The sequence below is a fragment of the Oncorhynchus mykiss genome, chromosome 22, assembly GCF_057628025.1.
Source record: "Oncorhynchus mykiss isolate SJ-2025 chromosome 22, ASM5762802v1, whole genome shotgun sequence".
Classification (NCBI taxonomy): Eukaryota; Metazoa; Chordata; class Actinopteri; order Salmoniformes; family Salmonidae; genus Oncorhynchus; species Oncorhynchus mykiss.
Window position 1 is genome coordinate 25,569,373 of NC_143043.1, and position 23,649 is coordinate 25,593,021.

Consider the following 23,649-nt stretch of genomic DNA (forward strand, 5'->3'; position numbering starts at 1 on the left):
GCAGATTTTTTTTCTAGATTTTTTTTCTAGATTTTTTTTCTAGATTTTTTTCTAGATTTTTTTTCTAGATTTTTTTTCTAGATTTTTTTCTAGATTGATTTTTTTTCTAGATTTTTTTCTAGATTTTTTTTCTAGATTTTTTTTCTAGATTTTTTTTCTAGATTTTTTTCTAGATTTGTTTTCAAGATTTTTTTTCTAGATTTTTTTCTAGATTTTTTTCTAGATTTTTTTTCTAGATTTTTTTCTAGATTGATTTTTTTTCTAGATTTTTTTCTAGATTTTTTTTCTAGATTTTTTTTCTAGATTTTTTTTCTAGATTTTTTTCTAGATTTTTTTGTAGATTTTTTTTGTAGATTTTTTTCTAGATTTTTTTTGTAGATTTTTTTTCTAGATTTTTTTTCTAGATTTTTTTCTAGATTTTTTTTCTAGATTTTTTTTCTAGATTTTTTTCTAGATTTTTTTGTAGATTTTTTTTGTAGATTTTTTTCTAGATTTTTTTTGTAGATTTTTTTTCTAGATTTTTTTTCTAGATTTTTTTTCTAGATTTTTTTCTAGATTTTTTTTCTAGATTTTTTTTCTAGATTTTTTTTCTAGATTTTTTTCTAGATTTTTTTTCTAGATTTTTTTTCTAGATTTTTTTCTAGATTTTTTTTCTAGATTTTTTTTCTAGATTTTCTTTCTAGATTTTTTTTCTAGATTTTTTTCTAGATTTTTTTAGCAGATTTTTTTTCTAGATTTTTTTTCTAGATTTTTTTTCTAGATTTTTTTCTAGATTTTTTTTCTAGATTTTTTTTCTAGATTTTTTTCTAGATTGATTTTTTTTCTAGATTTTTTTCTAGATTTTTTTTCTAGATTTTTTTTCTAGATTTTTTTTCTAGATTTTTTTCTAGATTTGTTTTCAAGATTTTTTTTCTAGATTTTTTTCTAGATTTTTTTCTAGATTTTTTTTCTAGATTTTTTTCTAGATTGATTTTTTTTCTAGATTTTTTTCTAGATTTTTTTTCTAGATTTTTTTTCTAGATTTTTTTTCTAGATTTTTTTCTAGATTTTTTTTCTAGATTTTTTTCTAGATTTTTTTTCTAGATTTTTTTTCTAGATTTTTTTTCTTGATTTTTTTCTAGATTTTTTTTCTAGATTTTTTTTCTAGATTTTTTTCTAGATTGATTTTTTTTCTAGATTTTTTTCTAGATTTTTTTTCTAGATTTTTTTTCTAGATTTTTTTTCTAGATTTTTTTCTAGATTTGTTTTCAAGATTTTTTTTCTAGATTTTTTTGTAGATTTTTTTCTAGATTTTTTTTGTAGATTTTTTTTCTAGATTTTTTTTCTAGATTTTTTTTCTAGATTTTTTTCTAGATTTTTTTTCTAGATTTTTTTTCTAGATTTTTTTTCTAGATTTTTTTCTAGATTTTTTTTCTAGATTTTTTTTCTAGATTTTTTTCTAGATTTTTTTTCTAGATTTTTTTTCTAGATTTTTTTTCTAGATTTTTTTCTAGATTTTTTTTCTAGATTTTTTTTCTAGATTTTCTTTCTAGATTTTTTTTCTAGATTTTTTTCTAGATTTTTTTAGCAGATTTTTTTTCTAGATTTTTTTTCTAGATTTTTTTCTAGATTTTTTTAGCAGATTTTTTTTCTAGATTTTTTTTCTAGATTTTTTTCTAGATTTTTTTTCTAGATTTTTTTCTAGTTTTTTTTTCTAGATTTTTTTTCTAGATTTTTTTCTAGATTTTTTTTCTAGATTTTTTTTCTAGATTTTTTTTCTAGATTTTTTTTCTAGATTTTTTTTCTAGATTTTTTTGTAGATTTTTTTTCTTGATTTTTTTTCTAGATTTTTTTTCTAGATTTTTTTTGCAGATTTTTTTTCTAGATTTTTTTTGTAGATTTTTTTTCTAGATTTTTTTTCTAGATTTTTTTCTAGATTTTATTTCTAGATTTTTTTCTAGATTTTTTTCTAGATTTTTTTTCTAGATTTTTTTTCTAGATTTTTTTGCTAGATTTTTTTTCTAGATTTTTTTCTAGATTTTTTTTCTAGATTTTTTTTCTAGATTTTTTTCTAGATTTTTTTTCTAGATTTTTTTTCTAGATTTTTTTTCTAGATTTTTTTCTAGATTTTTTTTCTAGATTTTTTTCTAGATTTTTTTTCTAGATTTTTTTGTAGATTTTTTTTGTAGATTTTTTTTGTAGATTTTTTTCTAGATTTTTTTTCTAGATTTTTTTTCTAGATTTTTTTTCTAGATTTTTTTCTAGATTTTTTTTCTAGATTTTTTTTCTAGATTTCTTTCTAGATTTTTTTCTAGATTTTTTTTCTAGATTTTTTTTCTAGATTTTTTTCTAGATTTTTTTTCTAGATTTTTTTTCTAGATTTTTTTTCTAGATTTTTTTCTAGATTTTTTTCTAGATTGATTTTTTTCTAGATTTTTTTTCTAGATTTTTTTTCTAGATTTTTTTTCTAGATTTTTTTCTAGATTTTTTTTCTAGATTTTTTTCTAGATTTTTTTTCTAGATTTTTTTTCTAGATTTTTTTTTAGATTTTTTTGTAGATTTTTTTTGTAGATTTTTTTCTAGATTTTTTTTGTAGATTTTTTTTCTAGATTTTTTTTCTAGATTTTTTTTCTAGATTTTTTTCTAGATTTTTTTTCTAGATTTTTTTTCTAGATTTTTTTCTAGATTTTTTTTCTAGATTTTTTTTCTAGATTTTTTTCTAGATTTTTTTTCTAGATTTTTTTTCTAGATTTTTTTTCTAGATTTTTTTTCTAGATTTTTTTGTAGATTTTTTTTCTAGATTTTTTTTCTAGATTTTTTTTCTAGATTTTTTTTCTAGATTTTTTTCTAGATTTTTTTTCTAGATTTTTTTTCTAGATTTTTTTTCTAGATTTTTTTTCTAGATTTTTTTCTAGATTTTTTTTCTAGATTTTTTTTCTAGATTTTTTTTCTAGATTTTTTTTCTAGATTTTTTTTCTAGATTTTTTTCTAGATTTTTTTTCTAGATTTTTTTTCTAGATTTTTTTGTAGATTTTTTTTCTAGATTTTTTTTCTAGATTTTTTTCTAGATTTTTTTTCTAGATTTTTTTTCTAGATTTTTTTTCTAGATTTTTTTCTAGATTTTTTTTCTAGATTTTTTTTCTAGATTTTCTTTCTAGATTTTTTTTCTAGATTTTTTTCTAGATTTTTTTAGCAGATTTTTTTTCTAGATTTTTTTTCTAGATTTTTTTTCTAGATTTTTTTTCTAGATTTTTTTCTAGATTTTTTTTCTAGATTTTTTTTCTAGATTTTTTTTCTAGATTTTTTTCTAGATTTTTTTTCTAGATTTTTTTCTAGATTTTTTTTCTAGATTTTTTTTCTAGATTTTTTTTCTAGATTTTTTTCTAGATTTTTTTTGTAGATTTTTTTTCTAGATTTTTTTTCTAGATTTTTTTTCTAGATTTTTTTTCTAGATTTTTTTCTAGATTTTTTTAGCAGATTTTTTTTCTAGATTTTTTTTCTAGATTTTTTTCTAGATTTATTTTCTAGATTTTTTTCTAGATTTTTTTTCTAGATTTTTTTTCTAGATTTTTTTCTAGATTTTTTTTCTAGATTTTTTTTCTAGATTTATTTTCTAGATTTTTTTTCTAGATTTTTTTGTAGATTTTTTTTCTAGATTTTTTTTCTAGATTTTTTTTCTAGATTTTTTTCTAGATTTTTTTTCTAGATTTTTTTTCTAGATTTTTTTTCTAGATTTTTTTTCTAGATTTTTTTTCTAGATTTTTTTGTAGATTTTTTTTCTAGATTTTTTTTCTAGATTTTTTTTCTAGATTTTTTTCTAGATTTTTTTTTTTCTAGATTTTTTTCTAGATTTTTTTCTAGATTTTTTTTCTAGATTTTTTTTCTAGATTTTTTTGCTAGATTTTTTTTCTAGATTTTTTTCTAGATTTTTTTTCTAGATTTTTTTTCTAGATTTTTTTTCTAGATTTTTTTCTAGATTTTTTTTCTAGATTTTTTTTCTAGATTTTTTTTCTAGATTTTTTTCTAGATTTTTTTTGTAGATTTTTTTTCTAGATTTTTTTTCTAGATTTTTTTTCTAGATTTTTTTTCTAGATTTTTTTCTAGATTTTTTTAGCAGATTTTTTTTCTATATTTTTTTTCTAGATTTTTTTCTAGATTTTTTTTCTAGATTTTTTTCTAGATTTTTTTTCTATATTTTTTTTCTAGATTTTTTTCTAGATTTTTTTTCTAGATTTTTTTTCTAGATTTTTTTTCTAGATTTTTTTTCTAGATTTTTTTTCTAGATTTTTTTGTAGATTTTTTTTCTAGATTTTTTTTCTAGATTTTTTTTGCAGATTTTTTTTCTAGATTTTTTTTGTAGATTTTTTTTCTAGATTTTTTTTCTAGATTTTTTTCTAGATTTTTTTTCTAGATTTTTTTTCTAGATTTTTTTTCTAGATTTTTTTCTAGATTTTTTTTCTATATTTTTTTTCTAGATTTTTTTCTAGATTTTTTTTCTAGATTTTTTTTCTAGATTTTTTTTCTAGATTTTTTTTCTAGATTTTTTTTCTAGATTTTTTTGTAGATTTTTTTTCTAGATTTTTTTTCTAGATTTTTTTTCTAGATTTTTTTTGCAGATTTTTTTTCTAGATTTTTTTTCTAGATTTTTTTTCTAGATTTTTTTTCTAGATTTTTTTCTAGATTTTTTTTCTAGATTTTTTTTCTAGATTTTTTTTCTAGATTTTTTTTCTAGATTTTTTTTCTAAATTTTTTTCTAGATTTTTTTTCTAGATTTTTTTTCTAGATTTTTTTGTAGATTTTTTTTCTAGATTTTTTTTCTAGATTTTTTTCTAGATTTTTTTTCTAGATTTTTTTTCTAGATTTTTTTTCTAGATTTTTTTCTAGATTTTTTTTCTAGATTTTTTTTCTAGATTTTCTTTCTAGATTTTTTTTCTAGATTTTTTTCTAGATTTTTTTAGCAGATTTTTTTTCTAGATTTTTTTTCTAGATTTTTTTTCTAGATTTTTTTCTAGATTTTTTTTCTAGATTTTTTTTCTAGATTTTTTTTCTAGATTTTTTTCTAGATTTTTTTTCTAGATTTTTTTCTAGATTTTTTTTCTAGATTTTTTTTCTAGATTTTTTTTCTAGATTTTTTTCTAGATTTTTTTTGTAGATTTTTTTTCTAGATTTTTTTTCTAGATTTTTTTTCTAGATTTTTTTTCTAGATTTTTTTCTAGATTTTTTTAGCAGATTTTTTTTCTAGATTTTTTTTCTAGATTTTTTTCTAGATTTATTTTCTAGATTTTTTTCTAGATTTTTTTTCTAGATTTTTTTTCTAGATTTTTTTCTAGATTTTTTTTCTAGATTTTTTTTCTAGATTTATTTTCTAGATTTTTTTTCTAGATTTTTTTGTAGATTTTTTTTCTAGATTTTTTTTCTAGATTTTTTTTCTAGATTTTTTTCTAGATTTTTTTTCTAGATTTTTTTTCTAGATTTTTTTTCTAGATTTTTTTTCTAGATTTTTTTTCTAGATTTTTTTGTAGATTTTTTTTCTAGATTTTTTTTCTAGATTTTTTTTCTAGATTTTTTTCTAGATTTTTTTTTTTCTAGATTTTTTTCTAGATTTTTTTCTAGATTTTTTTTCTAGATTTTTTTTCTAGATTTTTTTGCTAGATTTTTTTTCTAGATTTTTTTCTAGATTTTTTTTCTAGATTTTTTTTCTAGATTTTTTTTCTAGATTTTTTTCTAGATTTTTTTTCTAGATTTTTTTTCTAGATTTTTTTTCTAGATTTTTTTCTAGATTTTTTTTGTAGATTTTTTTTCTAGATTTTTTTTCTAGATTTTTTTTCTAGATTTTTTTTCTAGATTTTTTTCTAGATTTTTTTAGCAGATTTTTTTTCTAGATTTTTTTTCTAGATTTTTTTCTAGATTTTTTTTCTAGATTTTTTTCTAGATTTTTTTTCTATATTTTTTTTCTAGATTTTTTTCTAGATTTTTTTTCTAGATTTTTTTTCTAGATTTTTTTTCTAGATTTTTTTTCTAGATTTTTTTTCTAGATTTTTTTTCTAGATTTTTTTGTAGATTTTTTTTCTAGATTTTTTTTCTAGATTTTTTTTCTAGATTTTTTTTGCAGATTTTTTTTCTAGATTTTTTTTGTAGATTTTTTTTCTAGATTTTTTTTCTAGATTTTTTTCTAGATTTTTTTTCTAGATTTTTTTTCTAGATTTTTTTTCTAGATTTTTTTTCTAGATTTTTTTGTAGATTTTTTTTCTAGATTTTTTTTCTAGATTTTTTTTCTAGATTTTTTTTCTAGATTTTTTTCTAGATTTTTTTTCTAGATTTTTTTTCTAGATTTTTTTTCTAGATTTTTTTTCTAGATTTTTTTCTAGATTTTTTTTCTAGATTTTTTTTCTAGATTTTTTTTCTAGATTTTTTTTCTAGATTTTTTTTCTAGATTTTTTTCTAGATTTTTTTTCTAGATTTTTTTTCTAGATTTTTTTGTAGATTTTTTTTCTAGATTTTTTTTCTAGATTTTTTTCTAGATTTTTTTTCTAGATTTTTTTTCTAGATTTTTTTTCTAGATTTTTTTCTAGATTTTTTTTCTAGATTTTTTTTCTAGATTTTCTTTCTAGATTTTTTTTCTAGATTTTTTTCTAGATTTTTTTAGCAGATTTTTTTTCTAGATTTTTTTTCTAGATTTTTTTTCTAGATTTTTTTTCTAGATTTTTTTCTAGATTTTTTTTCTAGATTTTTTTTCTAGATTTTTTTTCTAGATTTTTTTCTAGATTTTTTTTCTAGATTTTTTTCTAGATTTTTTTTCTAGATTTTTTTTCTAGATTTTTTTTCTAGATTTTTTTCTAGATTTTTTTTGTAGATTTTTTTTCTAGATTTTTTTTCTAGATTTTTTTTCTAGATTTTTTTTCTAGATTTTTTTCTAGATTTTTTTAGCAGATTTTTTTTCTAGATTTTTTTCTAGATTTATTTTCTAGATTTTTTTCTAGATTTTTTTTCTAGATTTTTTTTCTAGATTTTTTTCTAGATTTTTTTTCTAGATTTTTTTTCTAGATTTATTTTCTAGATTTTTTTTCTAGATTTTTTTGTAGATTTTTTTTCTAGATTTTTTTTCTAGATTTTTTTTCTAGATTTTTTTCTAGATTTTTTTTCTAGATTTTTTTTCTAGATTTTTTTTCTAGATTTTTTTTCTAGATTTTTTTTCTAGATTTTTTTGTAGATTTTTTTTCTAGATTTTTTTTCTAGATTTTTTTTCTAGATTTTTTTCTAGATTTTTTTTTTTCTAGATTTTTTTCTAGATTTTTTTCTAGATTTTTTTTCTAGATTTTTTTTCTAGATTTTTTTGCTAGATTTTTTTTCTAGATTTTTTTCTAGATTTTTTTTCTAGATTTTTTTTCTAGATTTTTTTTCTAGATTTTTTTCTAGATTTTTTTTCTAGATTTTTTTTCTAGATTCTTTTTCTAGATTTTTTTCTAGATTTTTTTTGTAGATTTTTTTTCTAGATTTTTTTTCTAGATTTTTTTTCTAGATTTTTTTTCTAGATTTTTTTCTAGATTTTTTTAGCAGATTTTTTTTCTATATTTTTTTTCTAGATTTTTTTCTAGATTTTTTTTCTAGATTTTTTTCTAGATTTTTTTTCTATATTTTTTTTCTAGATTTTTTTCTAGATTTTTTTTCTAGATTTTTTTTCTAGATTTTTTTTCTAGATTTTTTTTCTAGATTTTTTTTCTAGATTTTTTTGTAGATTTTTTTTCTAGATTTTTTTTCTAGATTTTTTTTCTAGATTTTTTTTGCAGATTTTTTTTCTAGATTTTTTTTGTAGATTTTTTTTCTAGATTTTTTTTCTAGATTTTTTTCTAGATTTTTTTTCTAGATTTTTTTTCTAGATTTTTTTTCTAGATTTTTTTCTAGATTTTTTTTCTATATTTTTTTTCTAGATTTTTTTCTAGATTTTTTTTCTAGATTTTTTTTCTAGATTTTTTTTCTAGATTTTTTTTCTAGATTTTTTTTCTAGATTTTTTTGTAGATTTTTTTTCTAGATTTTTTTTCTAGATTTTTTTTCTAGATTTTTTTTGCAGATTTTTTTTCTAGATTTTTTTTCTAGATTTTTTTTCTAGATTTTTTTTCTAGATTTTTTTCTAGATTTTTTTTCTAGATTTTTTTTCTAGATTTTTTTTCTAGATTTTTTTTCTAGATTTTTTTTCTAGATTTTTTTCTAGATTTTTTTTCTAGATTTTTTTTCTAGATTTTTTTGTAGATTTTTTTTCTAGATTTTTTTTCTAGATTTTTTTCTAGATTTTTTTTCTAGATTTTTTTTCTAGATTTTTTTTCTAGATTTTTTTCTAGATTTTTTTTCTAGATTTTTTTTCTAGATTTTCTTTCTAGATTTTTTTTCTAGATTTTTTTCTAGATTTTTTTAGCAGATTTTTTTTCTAGATTTTTTTTCTAGATTTTTTTTCTAGATTTTTTTCTAGATTTTTTTTCTAGATTTTTTTTCTAGATTTTTTTTCTAGATTTTTTTCTAGATTTTTTTTCTAGATTTTTTTCTAGATTTTTTTTCTAGATTTTTTTTCTAGATTTTTTTTCTAGATTTTTTTCTAGATTTTTTTTGTAGATTTTTTTTCTAGATTTTTTTTCTAGATTTTTTTTCTAGATTTTTTTTCTAGATTTTTTTCTAGATTTTTTTAGCAGATTTTTTTTCTAGATTTTTTTTCTAGATTTTTTTCTAGATTTATTTTCTAGATTTTTTTCTAGATTTTTTTTCTAGATTTTTTTTCTAGATTTTTTTCTAGATTTTTTTTCTAGATTTTTTTTCTAGATTTATTTTCTAGATTTTTTTTCTAGATTTTTTTGTAGATTTTTTTTCTAGATTTTTTTTCTAGATTTTTTTTCTAGATTTTTTTCTAGATTTTTTTTCTAGATTTTTTTTCTAGATTTTTTTTCTAGATTTTTTTTCTAGATTTTTTTTCTAGATTTTTTTGTAGATTTTTTTTTCTAGATTTTTTTTCTAGATTTTTTTTCTAGATTTTTTTCTAGATTTTTTTTTTTCTAGATTTTTTTCTAGATTTTTTTCTAGATTTTTTTTCTAGATTTTTTTTCTAGATTTTTTTGCTAGATTTTTTTTCTAGATTTTTTTCTAGATTTTTTTTCTAGATTTTTTTTCTAGATTTTTTTTCTAGATTTTTTTCTAGATTTTTTTTCTAGATTTTTTTTCTAGATTTTTTTTCTAGATTTTTTTCTAGATTTTTTTTGTAGATTTTTTTTCTAGATTTTTTTTCTAGATTTTTTTTCTAGATTTTTTTTCTAGATTTTTTTCTAGATTTTTTTAGCAGATTTTTTTTCTATATTTTTTTTCTAGATTTTTTTCTAGATTTTTTTTCTAGATTTTTTTCTAGATTTTTTTTCTAGATTTTTTTTCTAGATTTTTTTCTAGATTTTTTTTCTAGATTTTTTTTCTAGATTTTTTTTCTAGATTTTTTTTCTAGATTTTTTTTCTAGATTTTTTTGTAGATTTTTTTTCTAGATTTTTTTTCTAGATTTTTTTTCTAGATTTTTTTTGCAGATTTTTTTTCTAGATTTTTTTTGTAGATTTTTTTTCTAGATTTTTTTTCTAGATTTTTTTCTAGATTTTTTTTCTAGATTTTTTTTCTAGATTTTTTTTCTAGATTTTTTTTCTAGATTTTTTTCTAGATTTTTTTTCTAGATTTTTTTTCTAGATTTTTTTCTAGATTTTTTTCTAGATTTTTTTTCTAGATTTTTTTTCTAGATTTTTTTTCTAGATTTTTTTCTAGATTTTTTTTCTAGATTTTTTTTCTAGATTTTTTTCTAGATTTTTTTGTAGATTTTTTTTGTAGATTTTTTTCTAGATTTTTTTTGTAGATTTTTTTTCTAGATTTTTTTTCTAGATTTTTTTTCTAGGTTTTTTTCTAGATTTTTTTTCTAGATTTTTTTTCTAGATTTTTTTTCTAGATTTTTTTCTAGATTTTTTTTCTAGATTTTTTTTCTAGATTTTTTTCTAGATTTTTTTTCTAGATTTTTTTTCTAGATTTTTTTTCTAGATTTTTTTTCTAGATTTTTTTGTAGATTTTTTTTCTAGATTTTTTTTCTAGATTTTTTTTCTAGATTTTTTTCTAGATTTTTTTTCTAGATTTTTTTTCTAGATTTTTTTTCTAGATTTTTTTTCTAGATTTTTTTCTAGATTTTTTTTCTAGATTTTTTTTGTAGATTTTTTTTCTAGATTTTTTTTCTAGATTTTTTTTCTAGATTTTTTTCTAGATTTTTTTTCTAGATTTTTTTTCTAGATTTTTTTGTAGATTTTTTTTCTAGATTTTTTTTCTAGATTTTTTTCTAGATTTTTTTTCTAGATTTTTTTTCTAGATTTTTTTTCTAGATTTTTTTCTAGATTTTTTTTCTAGATTTTTTTTCTAGATTTTCTTTCTAGATTTTTTTTCTAGATTTTTTTCTAGATTTTTTTAGCAGATTTTTTTTCTAGATTTTTTTTCTAGATTTTTTTTCTAGATTTTTTTTCTAGATTTTTTTCTAGATTTTTTTTCTAGATTTTTTTTCTAGATTTTTTTTCTAGATTTTTTTCTAGATTTTTTTTCTAGATTTTTTTCTAGATTTTTTTTCTAGATTTTTTTTCTAGATTTTTTTTCTAGATTTTTTTCTAGATTTTTTTTCTAGATTTTTTTTCTAGATTTTTTTTCTAGATTTTTTTTCTAGATTTTTTTTCTAGATTTTTTTCTAGATTTTTTTAGCAGATTTTTTTTCTAGATTTTTTTGTAGATTTTTTTTCTAGATTTTTTTTCTAGATTTTTTTTCTAGATTTTTTTCTAGATTTTTTTTCTAGATTTTTTTTCTAGATTTTTTTTCTAGATTTTTTTTCTAGATTTTTTTTCTAGATTTTTTTTCTAGATTTTTTTTCTAGATTTTTTTCTAGATTTTTTTTCTAGATTTTTTTTCTAGATTTTCTTTCTAGATTTTTTTTCTAGATTTTTTTCTAGATTTTTTTAGCAGATTTTTTTTCTAGATTTTTTTTCTAGATTTTTTTTCTAGATTTTTTTTCTAGATTTTTTTCTAGATTTTTTTTCTAGATTTTTTTTCTAGATTTTTTTTCTAGATTTTTTTCTAGATTTTTTTTCTAGATTTTTTTCTAGATTTTTTTTCTAGATTTTTTTTCTAGATTTTTTTTCTAGATTTTTTTCTAGATTTTTTTTGTAGATTTTTTTTCTAGATTTTTTTTCTAGATTTTTTTTCTAGATTTTTTTTCTAGATTTTTTTCTAGATTTTTTTAGCAGATTTTTTTTCTAGATTTTTTTTCTAGATTTTTTTCTAGATTTATTTTCTAGATTTTTTTCTAGATTTTTTTTCTAGATTTTTTTTCTAGATTTTTTTCTAGATTTTTTTTCTAGATTTTTTTTCTAGATTTTTTTTCTAGATTTTTTTTCTAGATTTTTTTGTAGATTTTTTTTCTAGATTTTTTTTCTAGATTTTTTTTCTAGATTTTTTTCTAGATTTTTTTTCTAGATTTTTTTTCTAGATTTTTTTTCTAGATTTTTTTTCTAGATTTTTTTTCTAGATTTTTTTGTAGATTTTTTTTCTAGATTTTTTTTCTAGATTTTTTTCTAGATTTTTTTTTTCTAGATTTTTTTCTAGATTTTTTTCTAGATTTTTTTTCTAGATTTTTTTTCTAGATTTTTTTGCTAGATTTTTTTTCTAGATTTTTTTCTAGATTTTTTTCTAGATTTTTTTCTAGATTTTTTTTCTAGATTTTTTTTCTAGATTTTTTTGCTAGATTTTTTTTCTAGATTTTTTTCTAGATTTTTTTTCTAGATTTTTTTTCTAGATTTTTTTTCTAGATTTTTTCTAGATTTTTTTTCTAGATTTTTTTTCTAGATTTTTTTCTAGATTTTTTTTCTAGATTTTTTTTCTAGATTTTTTTTCTAGATTTTTTTCTAGATTTTTTTTGCAGATTTTTTTTCTAGATTTTTTTTGTAGATTTTTTTTCTAGATTTTTTTTCTAGATTTTTTTCTAGATTTTTTTTCTAGATTTTTTTCTAGATTTTTTTCTAGATTTTTTTTCTAGATTTTTTTTCTAGATTTTTTTCTAGATTTTTTTTCTAGATTTTTTTTCTAGATTTTTTTTCTAGATTTTTTTCTAGATTTTTTTTCTAGATTTTTTTCTAGATTTTTTTTCTAGATTTTTTTCTAGATTGATTTTTTTTCTAGATTTTTTTCTAGATTTTTTTTCTAGATTTTTTTTCTAGATTTTTTTTCTAGATTTTTTTCTAGATTTTTTTTCTAGATTTTTTTCTAGATTTTTTTTCTAGATTTTTTTTCTAGATTTTTTTTCTTGATTTTTTTCTAGATTTTTTTTCTAGATTTTTTTTCTAGATTTTTTTCTAGATTGATTTTTTTTCTAGATTTTTTTCTAGATTTTTTTTCTAGATTTTTTTTCTAGATTTTTTTTCTAGATTTTTTTCTAGATTTGTTTTCAAGATTTTTTTTCTAGATTTTTTTCTAGATTTTTTTTCTAGATTTTTTTCTAGATTTTTTTCTAGATTGATTTTTTTCTAGATTTTTTTTCTAGATTTTTTTTCTAGATTTTTTTTCTAGATTTTTTTCTAGATTTTTTTTCTAGATTTTTTTCTAGATTTTTTTTCTAGATTTTTTTTCTAGATTTTTTTCTAGATTTTTTTGTAGATTTTTTTTGTAGATTTTTTTCTAGATTTTTTTTCTAGATTTTTTTTCTAGATTTTTTTTCTAGATTTTTTTTCTAGATTTTTTTCTAGATTTTTTTTCTAGATTTTTTTTCTAGATTTTTTTTCTAGATTTTTTTCTAGATTTTTTTTCTAGATTTTTTTTCTAGATTTTTTTCTAGATTTTTTTTCTAGATTTTTTTTCTAGATTTTTTTTCTAGATTTTTTTCTAGATTTTTTTTCTAGATTTTTTTTCTAGATTTTCTTTCTAGATTTTTTTTCTAGATTTTTTTCTAGATTTTTTTAGCAGATTTTTTTTCTAGATTTTTTTTCTAGATTTTTTTTCTAGATTTTTTTTCTAGATTTTTTTCTAGATTTTTTTTCTAGATTTTTTTTCTAGATTTTTTTTCTAGATTTTTTTCTAGATTTTTTTTCTAGATTTTTTTCTAGATTTTTTTTCTAGATTTTTTTTCTAGATTTTTTTTCTAGATTTTTTTCTAGATTTTTTTTGTAGATTTTTTTTCTAGATTTTTTTTCTAGATTTTTTTTCTAGATTTTTTTTCTAGATTTTTTTCTAGATTTTTTTAGCAGATTTTTTTTCTAGATTTTTTTTCTAGATTTTTTTCTAGATTTTTTTTCTAGATTTTTTTCTAGATTTTTTTTCTAGATTTTTTTTCTAGATTTTTTTCTAGATTTTTTTTCTAGATTTTTTTTCTAGATTTTTTTTCTAGATTTTTTTTCTAGATTTTTTTTCTAGATTTTTTTGTAGATTTTTTTTCTAGATTTTTTTTCTAGATTTTTTTTCTAGATTTTTTTTGCAGATTTTTTTTCTAGATTTTTTTTGTAGATTTTTTTTCTAGATTTTTTTTCTAGATTTTTTTCTAGATTTTTTTTCTAGATTTTTTTCTAGATTTTTTTTCTAGATTTTTTTTCTAGATTTTTTTCTAGATTTTTTTTCTAGATTTTTTTCTAGATTTTTTTTCTAGATTTTTTTTCTAGATTTTTTTTGTAGATTTTTTTCTAGATTTTTTTTCTAGATTTTTTTTCTAGATTTTTTTTCTAGATTTTTTTCTAGATTTTTTTTCTAGATTTTTTTTCTAGATTTTTTTCTAGATTTTTTTCTAGATTTTTTTTCTAGATTTTTTTTCTAGATTTTTTTCTAGATTTTTTTTCTAGATTTTTTTCTAGATTTTTTTTGTAGATTTTTTTTCTAGATTTTTTTTCTAGATTTTTTTTCTAGATTTTTTTCTAGATTGATTTTTTTTCTAGATTTTTTTCTAGATTTTTTTTCTAGATTTTTTTTCTAGATTTTTTTTCTAGATTTTTTTCTAGATTTGTTTTCAAGATTTTTTTTCTAGATTTTTTTCTAGATTTTTTTTCTAGATTTTTTTCTAGATTTTTTTCTAGATTGATTTTTTTCTAGATTTTTTTTCTAGATTTTTTTTCTAGATTTTTTTTCTAGATTTTTTTCTAGATTTTTTTTCTAGATTTTTTTCTAGATTTTTTTTCTAGATTTTTTTTCTAGATTTTTTTCTAGATTTTTTTGTAGATTTTTTTTGTAGATTTTTTTCTAGATTTTTTTTCTAGATTTTTTTTCTAGATTTTTTTTCTAGATTTTTTTTCTAGATTTTTTTCTAGATTTTTTTTCTAGATTTTTTTTCTAGATTTTTTTTCTAGATTTTTTTCTAGATTTTTTTTCTAGATTTTTTTTCTAGATTTTTTTCTAGATTTTTTTTCTAGATTTTTTTTCTAGATTTTTTTTCTAGATTTTTTTCTAGATTTTTTTTCTAGATTTTTTTTCTAGATTTTCTTTCTAGATTTTTTTTCTAGATTTTTTTCTAGATTTTTTTAGCAGATTTTTTTTCTAGATTTTTTTTCTAGATTTTTTTTCTAGATTTTTTTTCTAGATTTTTTTCTAGATTTTTTTTCTAGATTTTTTTTCTAGATTTTTTTTCTAGATTTTTTTCTAGATTTTTTTTCTAGATTTTTTTCTAGATTTTTTTTCTAGATTTTTTTTCTAGATTTTTTTTCTAGATTTTTTTTCTAGATTTTTTTTCTAGATTTTTTTGTAGATTTTTTTTCTAGATTTTTTTTCTAGATTTTTTTTCTAGATTTTTTTTGCAGATTTTTTTTCTAGATTTTTTTTGTAGATTTTTTTTCTAGATTTTTTTTCTAGATTTTTTTCTAGATTTTTTTTCTAGATTTTTTTCTAGATTTTTTTCTAGATTTTTTTTCTAGATTTTTTTTCTAGATTTTTTTGCTAGATTTTTTTTCTAGATTTTTTTCTAGATTTTTTTTCTAGATTTTTTTTCTAGATTTTTTTCTAGATTTTTTTTCTAGATTTTTTTTCTAGATTTTTTTTCTAGATTTTTTTCTAGATTTTTTTTCTAGATTTTTTTTCTAGATTTTTTTTCTAGATTTTTTTCTAGATTTTTTTTCTAGATTTTTTTTCTAGATTTTTTTTCTAGATTTTTTTCTAGATTTTTTTTCTAGATTTTTTTCTAGATTTTTTTTCTAGATTTTTTTGTAGATTTTTTTTGTAGATTTTTTTTGTAGATTTTTTTCTAGATTTTTTTTCTAGATTTTTTTTCTAGATTTTTTTTCTAGATTTTTTTCTAGATTTTTTTTCTAGATTTTTTTTCTAGATTTTTTTCTAGATTTTTTTTCTAGATTTTTTTCTAGATTTTTTTTCTAGATTTTTTTTCTAGATTTTTTTTGTAGATTTTTTTCTAGATTTTTTTTCTAGATTTTTTTTCTAGATTTTTTTTCTAGATTTTTTTCTAGATTTTTTTTCTAGATTTTTTTTCTAGATTTTTTTCTAGATTTTTTTCTAGATTTTTTTTCTAGATTTTTTTTCTAGATTTTTTTCTAGATTTTTTTTCTAGATTTTTTTCTAGATTTTTTTTGTAGATTTTTTTTCTAGATTTTTTTTCTAGATTTTTTTTCTAGATTTTTTTAGCAGATTTTTTTTCTAGATTTTTTTTCTAGATTTTTTTCTAGATTTTTTTTCTAGATTTTTTTCTAGATTTTTTTCTAGATTTTTTTTCTAGATTTTTTTTCTAGATTTTTTTTCTAGATTTTTTTCTAGATTTTTTTGTAGATTTTTTTTGTAGAATTTTTTCTAGATTTTTTTTGTAGATTTTTTTTGTAGATTTTTTTTCTAGATTTTTTTTCTAGATTTTTTTCTAGATTTTTTTTCTAGATTTTTTTCTAGATTTTTTTCTAGATTTTTTTTCTAGATTTTTTTCTAGATTGATTTTTTTTCTAGATTTTTTTCTAGATTTTTTTTCTAGATTTTTTTTCTAGATTTTTTTTCTAGATTTTTTTTGTAGATTTTTTTTCTAGATTTTTTTCTAGATTTTTTTCTAGATTATTTTTCTAGATTTTTTTCTAGATTTTTTTCTAGATTTTTTTTCTAGATTTTTTTTGTAGATTTTTTTTGTAGATTTTTTTTCTAGATTTTTTTCTAGATTTTTTTCTAGATTATTTTTCTAGATTGATTTTTTTCTAGATTTTTTTTCTAGATTTTTTTTGTAGATTTTTTTTCTAGATTTTTTTCTAGATTTTTTTCTAGATTTTTTTTCTAGATTTTTTTCTAGATTTTTTTTCTAGATTTTTTTTCTAGATTTTTTTTCTAGATTTTTTTCTAGATTTTTTTTCTAGATTTTTTTTCTAGATTTTTTTTCTAGATTTTTTTCTAGATTTTTTTTCTAGATTTTTTTTCTAGATTTTTTTTCTAGATTTTTTTCTAGATTTTTTTGTAGATTTTTTTCTAGATTTTTTTTCTAGATTTTTTTTCTAGATTTTTTTTCTAGATTTTTTTTCTTGATTTTTTTCTAGATTTTTTTTCTAGATTTTTTTCTAGATTTTTTTTCTAGATTTTTTTCTAGATTTTTTTTCTAGATTTTTTTTCTAGATTTTTTTTCTAGATTTTTTTCTAGATTTTTTTCTAGATTGATTTTTTTCTAGATTTTTTTTCTAGATTTTTTTTCTAGATTTTTTTTCTAGATTTTTTTCTAGATTTTTTTTCTAGATTTTTTTCTAGATTTTTTTTCTAGATTTTTTTTCTAGATTTTTTTCTAGATTTTTTTGTAGATTTTTTTGTAGATTTTTTTGTAGATTTTTTTTGTAGATTTTTTTTCTAGATTTTTTTTCTAGATTTTTTTTCTAGATTTTTTTCTAGATTTTTTTTCTAGATTTTTTTTCTAGATTTTTTTTCTAGATTTTTTTCTAGATTTTTTTTCTAGATTTTTTTTCTAGATTTTTTTCTAGATTTTTTTTCTAGATTTTTTTTCTAGATTTTTTTTCTAGATTTTTTTTCTAGATTTTTTTGTAGATTTTTTTTCTAGATTTTTTTTCTAGATTTTTTTTCTAGATTTTTTTCTAGATTTTTTTTCTAGATTTTTTTTCTAGATTTTTTTTCTAGATTTTTTTTCTAGATTTTTTTCTAGATTTTTTTTCTAGATTTTTTTTGTAGATTTTTTTTGTAGATTTTTTTTCTAGATTTTTTTTCTAGATTTTTTTCTAGATTTTTTTTCTAGATTTTTTTTCTAGATTTTTTTGTAGATTTTTTTTCTAGATTTTTTTTCTAGATTTTTTTCTAGATTTTTTTTCTAGATTTTTTTTCTAGATTTTTTTTCTAGATTTTTTTCTAGATTTTTTTTCTAGATTTTTTTTCTAGATTTTCTTTCTAGATTTTTTTTCTAGATTTTTTTCTAGATTTTTTTAGCAGATTTTTTTTCTAGATTTTTTTTCTAGATTTTTTTTCTAGATTTTTTTTCTAGATTTTTTTCTAGATTTTTTTTCTAGATTTTTTTTCTAGATTTTTTTTCTAGATTTTTTTCTAGATTTTTTTTCTAGATTTTTTTCTAGATTTTTTTTCTAGATTTTTTTTCTAGATTTTTTTCTAGATTTTTTTTCTAGATTTTTTTTCTAGATTTTTTTTCTAGATTTTTTTTCTAGATTTTTTTTCTAGATTTTTTTCTAGATTTTTTTAGCAGATTTTTTTTCTAGATTTTTTTTCTAGATTTTTTTCTAGATTTATTTTCTAGATTTTTTTCTAGATTTTTTTTCTAGATTTTTTTTCTAGATTTTTTTCTAGATTTTTTTTCTAGATTTTTTTTCTAGATTTTTTTTGTAGATTTTTTTTCTAGATTTTTTTTCTAGATTTTTTTTCTAGATTTTTTTTCTAGATTTTTTTTCTAGATTTTTTTCTAGATTTTTTTTCTAGATTTTTTTTCTAGATTTTCTTTCTAGATTTTTTTTCTAGATTTTTTTCTAGATTTTTTTAGCAGATTTTTTTTCTAGATTTTTTTTCTAGATTTTTTTTCTAGATTTTTTTTCTAGATTTTTTTCTAGATTTTTTTTCTAGATTTTTTTTCTAGATTTTTTTTCTAGATTTTTTTCTAGATTTTTTTTCTAGATTTTTTTCTAGATTTTTTTCTAGATTTTTTTTCTAGATTTTTTTTCTAGATTTTTTTCTAGATTTTTTTTGTAGATTTTTTTTCTAGATTTTTTTTCTAGATTTTTTTTCTAGATTTTTTTTCTAGATTTTTTTCTAGATTTTTTTAGCAGATTTTTTTTCTAGATTTTTTTTCTAGATTTTTTTCTAGATTTATTTTCTAGATTTTTTTCTAGATTTTTTTTCTAGATTTTTTTTCTAGATTTTTTTCTAGATTTTTTTTCTAGATTTTTTTTCTAGATTTTTTTTCTAGATTTTTTTTCTAGATTTTTTTGTAGATTTTTTTTCTAGATTTTTTTTCTAGATTTTTTTTCTAGATTTTTTTCTAGATTTTTTTTCTAGATTTTTTTGTAGATTTTTTTTCTAGATTTTTTTTCTAGATTTTTTTGCTAGATTTTTTTTCTAGATTTTTTTCTAGATTTTTTTTTTCTAGATTTTTTTCTAGATTTTTTTCTAGATTTTTTTTCTAGATTTTTTTTCTAGATTTTTTTGCTAGATTTTTTTTCTAGATTTTTTTCTAGATTTTTTTCTAGATTTTTTTCTAGATTTTTTTTCTAGATTTTTTTTCTAGATTTTTTTGCTAGATTTTTTTTCTAGATTTTTTTCTAGATTTTTTTTCTAGATTTTTTTTCTAGATTTTTTTTCTAGATTTTTTTTCTAGATTTTTTTTCTAGATTTTTTTTCTAGATTTTTTTCTAGATTTTTTTTCTAGATTTTTTTTCTAGATTTTTTTTCTAGATTTTTTTCTAGATTTTTTTTGCAGATTTTTTTTCTAGATTTTTTTTGTAGATTTTTTTTCTAGATTTTTTTTCTAGATTTTTTTCTAGATTTTTTTTCTAGATTTTTTTCTAGATTTTTTTCTAGATTTTTTTTCTAGATTTTTTTTCTAGATTTTTTTGCTAGATTTTTTTTCTAGATTTTTTTCTAGATTTTTTTTCTAGATTTTTTTTCTAGATTTTTTTCTAGATTTTTTTTCTAGATTTTTTTTCTAGATTTTTTTTCTAGATTTTTTTCTAGATTTTTTTTCTAGATTTTTTTCTAGATTTTTTTTCTAGATTTTTTTCTAGATTGATTTTTTTTCTAGATTTTTTTCTAGATTTTTTTTCTAGATTTTTTTTCTAGATTTTTTTTCTAGATTTTTTTCTAGATTTTTTTTCTAGATTTTTTTCTAGATTTTTTTTCTAGATTTTTTTTCTAGATTTTTTTTCTTGATTTTTTTCTAGATTTTTTTTCTAGATTTTTTTTCTAGATTTTTTTCTAGATTGATTTTTTTTCTAGATTTTTTTCTAGATTTTTTTTCTAGATTTTTTTTCTAGATTTTTTTTCTAGATTTTTTTCTAGATTTGTTTTCAAGATTTTTTTTCTTGATTTTTTTCTAGATTTTTTTTCTAGATTTTTTTCTAGATTTTTTTCTAGATTTTTTTTCTAGATTTTTTTCTAGATTTTTTTTCTAGATTTTTTTTCTAGATTTTTTTCTAGATTTTTTTGTAGATTTTTTTTGTAGATTTTTTTCTAGATTTTTTTTGTAGATTTTTTTTCTAGATTTTTTTTCTAGATTTTTTTTCTAGATTTTTTTCTAGATTTTTTTTCTAGATTTTTTTTCTAGATTTTTTTTCTAGATTTTTTTCTAGATTTTTTTTCTAGATTTTTTTTCTAGATTTTTTTCTAGATTTTTTTTCTAGATTTTTTTTCTAGATTTTTTTTCTAGATTTTTTTCTAGATTTTTTTTCTAGATTTTTTTTCTAGATTTTCTTTCTAGATTTTTTTTCTAGATTTTTTTCTAGATTTTTTTAGCAGATTTTTTTTCTAGATTTTTTTTCTAGATTTTTTTTCTAGATTTTTTTTCTAGATTTTTTTCTAGATTTTTTTTCTAGATTTTTTTTCTAGATTTTTTTTCTAGATTTTTTTCTAGATTTTTTTTCTAGATTTTTTTCTAGATTTTTTTTCTAGATTTTTTTTCTAGATTTTTTTTCTAGATTTTTTTCTAGATTTTTTTTGTAGATTTTTTTTCTAGATTTTTTTTCTAGATTTTTTTTCTAGATTTTTTTCTAGATTTTTTTAGCAGATTTTTTTTCTAGATTTTTTTTCTAGATTTTTTTCTAGATTTTTTTTCTAGATTTTTTTCTAGATTTTTTTTCTAGATTTTTTTTCTAGATTTTTTTCTAGATTTTTTATCTAGATTTTTTTTCTAGATTTTTTTTCTAGATTTTTTTTCTAGATTTTTTTTCTAGATTTTTTTGTAGATTTTTTTTCTAGATTTTTTTTCTAGATTTTTTTTCTAGATTTTTTTTGCAGATTTTTTTTCTAGATTTTTTTTGTAGATTTTTTTTCTAGATTTTTTTTCTAGATTTTTTTCTAGATTTTTTTTCTAGATTTTTTTCTAGATTTTTTTCTAGATTTTTTTTCTAGATTTTTTTTCTAGATTTTTTTGCTAGATTTTTTTTCTAGATTTTTTTCTAGATTTTTTTTCTAGATTTTTTTTCTAGATTTTTTTCTAGATTTTTTTTCTAGATTTTTTTTCTAGATTTTTTTTCTAGATTTTTTTCTAGATTTTTTTTCTAGATTTTTTTTCTAGATTTTTTTTCTAGATTTTTTTCTAGATTTTTTTTCTAGATTTTTTTTCTAGATTTTTTTTCTAGATTTTTTTCTAGATTTTTTTTCTAGATTTTTTTCTAGATTTTTTTTCTAGATTTTTTTGTAGATTTTTTTTGTAGATTTTTTTTGTAGATTTTTTTCTAGATTTTTTTTCTAGATTTTTTTTCTAGATTTTTTTTCTAGATTTTTTTCTAGATTTTTTTTCTAGATTTTTTTTCTAGATTTTTTTCTAGATTTTTTTCTAGATTTTTTTTCTAGATTTTTTTTCTAGATTTTTTTCTAGATTTTTTTTCTAGATTTTTTTTCTAGATTTTTTTTCTAGATTTTTTTCTAGATTTTTTTTGTAGATTTTTTTTCTAGATTTTTTTTCTAGATTTTTTTTCTAGATTTTTTTAGCAGATTTTTTTTCTAGATTTTTTTTCTAGATTTTTTTCTAGATTTTTTTTCTAGATTTTTTTCTAGATTTTTTTCTAGATTTTTTTTCTAGATTTTTTTTCTAGATTTTTTTTCTAGATTTTTTTCTAGATTTTTTTGTAGATTTTTTTTGTAGAATTTTTTCTAGATTTTTTTTGTAGATTTTTTTTGTAGATTTTTTTTCTAGATTTTTTTTCTAGATTTTTTTCTAGATTTTTTTTCTAGATTTTTTTCTAGATTTTTTTCTAGATTTTTTTTCTAGATTTTTTTCTAGATTGATTTTTTTTCTAGATTTTTTTCTAGATTTTTTTTCTAGATTTTTTTTCTAGATTTTTTTTCTAGATTTTTTTTGTAGATTTTTTTTCTAGATTTTTTTCTAGATTTTTTTCTAGATTATTTTTCTAGATTTTTTTCTAGATTTTTTTCTAGATTTTTTTTCTAGATTTTTTTTGTAGATTTTTTTTGTAGATTTTTTTTCTAGATTTTTTTCTAGATTTTTTTTCTAGATTATTTTTGTAGATTGATTTTTTTCTAGATTTTTTTTCTAGATTTTTTTTGTAGATTTTTTTGTAGATTTTTTTTGTAGAATTTTTTCTAGATTTTTTTAGTAGATTTTTTTCTAGATTTGTTTTCAAGATTTTTTTTCTAGATTTTTTTCTAGATTTTTTTTCTAGATTTTTTTCTAGATTTTTTTCTAGATTGATTTTTTTCTAGATTTTTTTTCTAGATTTTTTTTCTAGATTTTTTTTCTAGATTTTTTTCTAGATTTTTTTTCTAGATTTTTTTCTAGATTTTTTTTCTAGATTTTTTTTCTAGATTTTTTTCTAGATTTTTTTGTAGATTTTTTTTGTAGATTTTTTTCTAGATTTTTTTTGTAGATTTTTTTTGTAGATTTTTTTTCTAGATTTTTTTTCTAGATTTTTTTCTAGATTTTTTTTCTAGATTTTTTTTCTAGATTTTTTTTCTAGATTTTTTTCTAGATTTTTTTTCTAGATTTTTTTTCTAGATTTTTTTCTAGATTTTTTTTCTAGATTTTTTTTCTAGATTTTTTTTCTAGATTTTTTTCTAGATTTTTTTTCTAGATTTTTTTTCTAGATTTTCTTTCTAGATTTTTTTTCTAGATTTTTTTCTAGATTTTTTTAGCAGATTTTTTTTCTAGATTTTTTTTCTAGATTTTTTTTCTAGATTTTTTTTCTAGATTTTTTTCTAGATTTTTTTTCTAGATTTTTTTTCTAGATTTTTTTTCTAGATTTTTTTCTAGATTTTTTTTCTAGATTTTTTTCTAGATTTTTTTTCTAGATTTTTTTTCTAGATTTTTTTTCTAGATTTTTTTCTAGATTTTTTTTGTAGATTTTTTTTCTAGATTTTTTTTCTAGATTTTTTTTCTAGATTTTTTTCTAGATTTTTTTAGCAGATTTTTTTTCTAGATTTTTTTTCTAGATTTTTTTCTAGATTTTTTTTCTAGATTTTTTTGTAGATTTTTTTTCTAGATTTTTTTTCTAGATTTTTTTCTAGATTTTTTTTCTAGATTTTTTTTCTAGATTTTTTTTCTAGATTTTTTTTCTAGATTTTTTTTCTAGATTTTTTTGTAGATTTTTTTTCTAGATTTTTTTTCTAGATTTTTTTTCTAGATTTTTTTTGCAGATTTTTTTTCTAGATTTTTTTTGTAGATTTTTTTTCTAGATTTTTTTTCTAGATTTTTTTCTAGATTTTTTTTCTAGATTTTTTTCTAGATTTTTTTCTAGATTTTTTTTCTAGATTTTTTTTCTAGATTTTTTTGCTAGATTTTTTTTCTAGATTTTTTTCTAGATTTTTTTTCTAGATTTTTTTTCTAGATTTTTTTCTAGATTTTTTTTCTAGATTTTTTTTCTAGATTTTTTTTCTAGATTTTTTTCTAGATTTTTTTTCTAGATTTTTTTTCTAGATTTTTTTTCTAGATTTTTTTCTAGATTTTTTTTCTAGATTTTTTTTCTAGATTTTTTTTCTAGATTTTTTTCTAGATTTTTTTTCTAGATTTTTTTCTAGATTTTTTTTCTAGATTTTTTTGTAGATTTTTTTTGTAGATTTTTTTTGTAGATTTTTTTCTAGATTTTTTTTCTAGATTTTTTTTCTAGATTTTTTTTCTAGATTTTTTTCTAGATTTTTTTTCTAGATTTTTTTTCTAGATTTTTTTCTAGATTTTTTTCTAGATTTTTTTTCTAGATTTTTTTTCTAGATTTTTTTCTAGATTTTTTTTCTAGATTTTTTTTCTAGATTTTTTTTCTAGATTTTTTTCTAGATTTTTTTTCTAGATTTTTTTTCTAGATTTTTTTTCTAGATTTTTTTTCTAGATTTTTTTAGCAGATTTTTTTTCTAGATTTTTTTTCTAGATTTTTTTCTAGATTTTTTTTCTAGATTTTTTTCTAGATTTTTTTCTAGATTTTTTTTCTAGATTTTTTTTCTAGATTTTTTTTCTAGATTTTTTTCTAGATTTTTTTGTAGATTTTTTTTGTAGAATTTTTTCTAGATTTT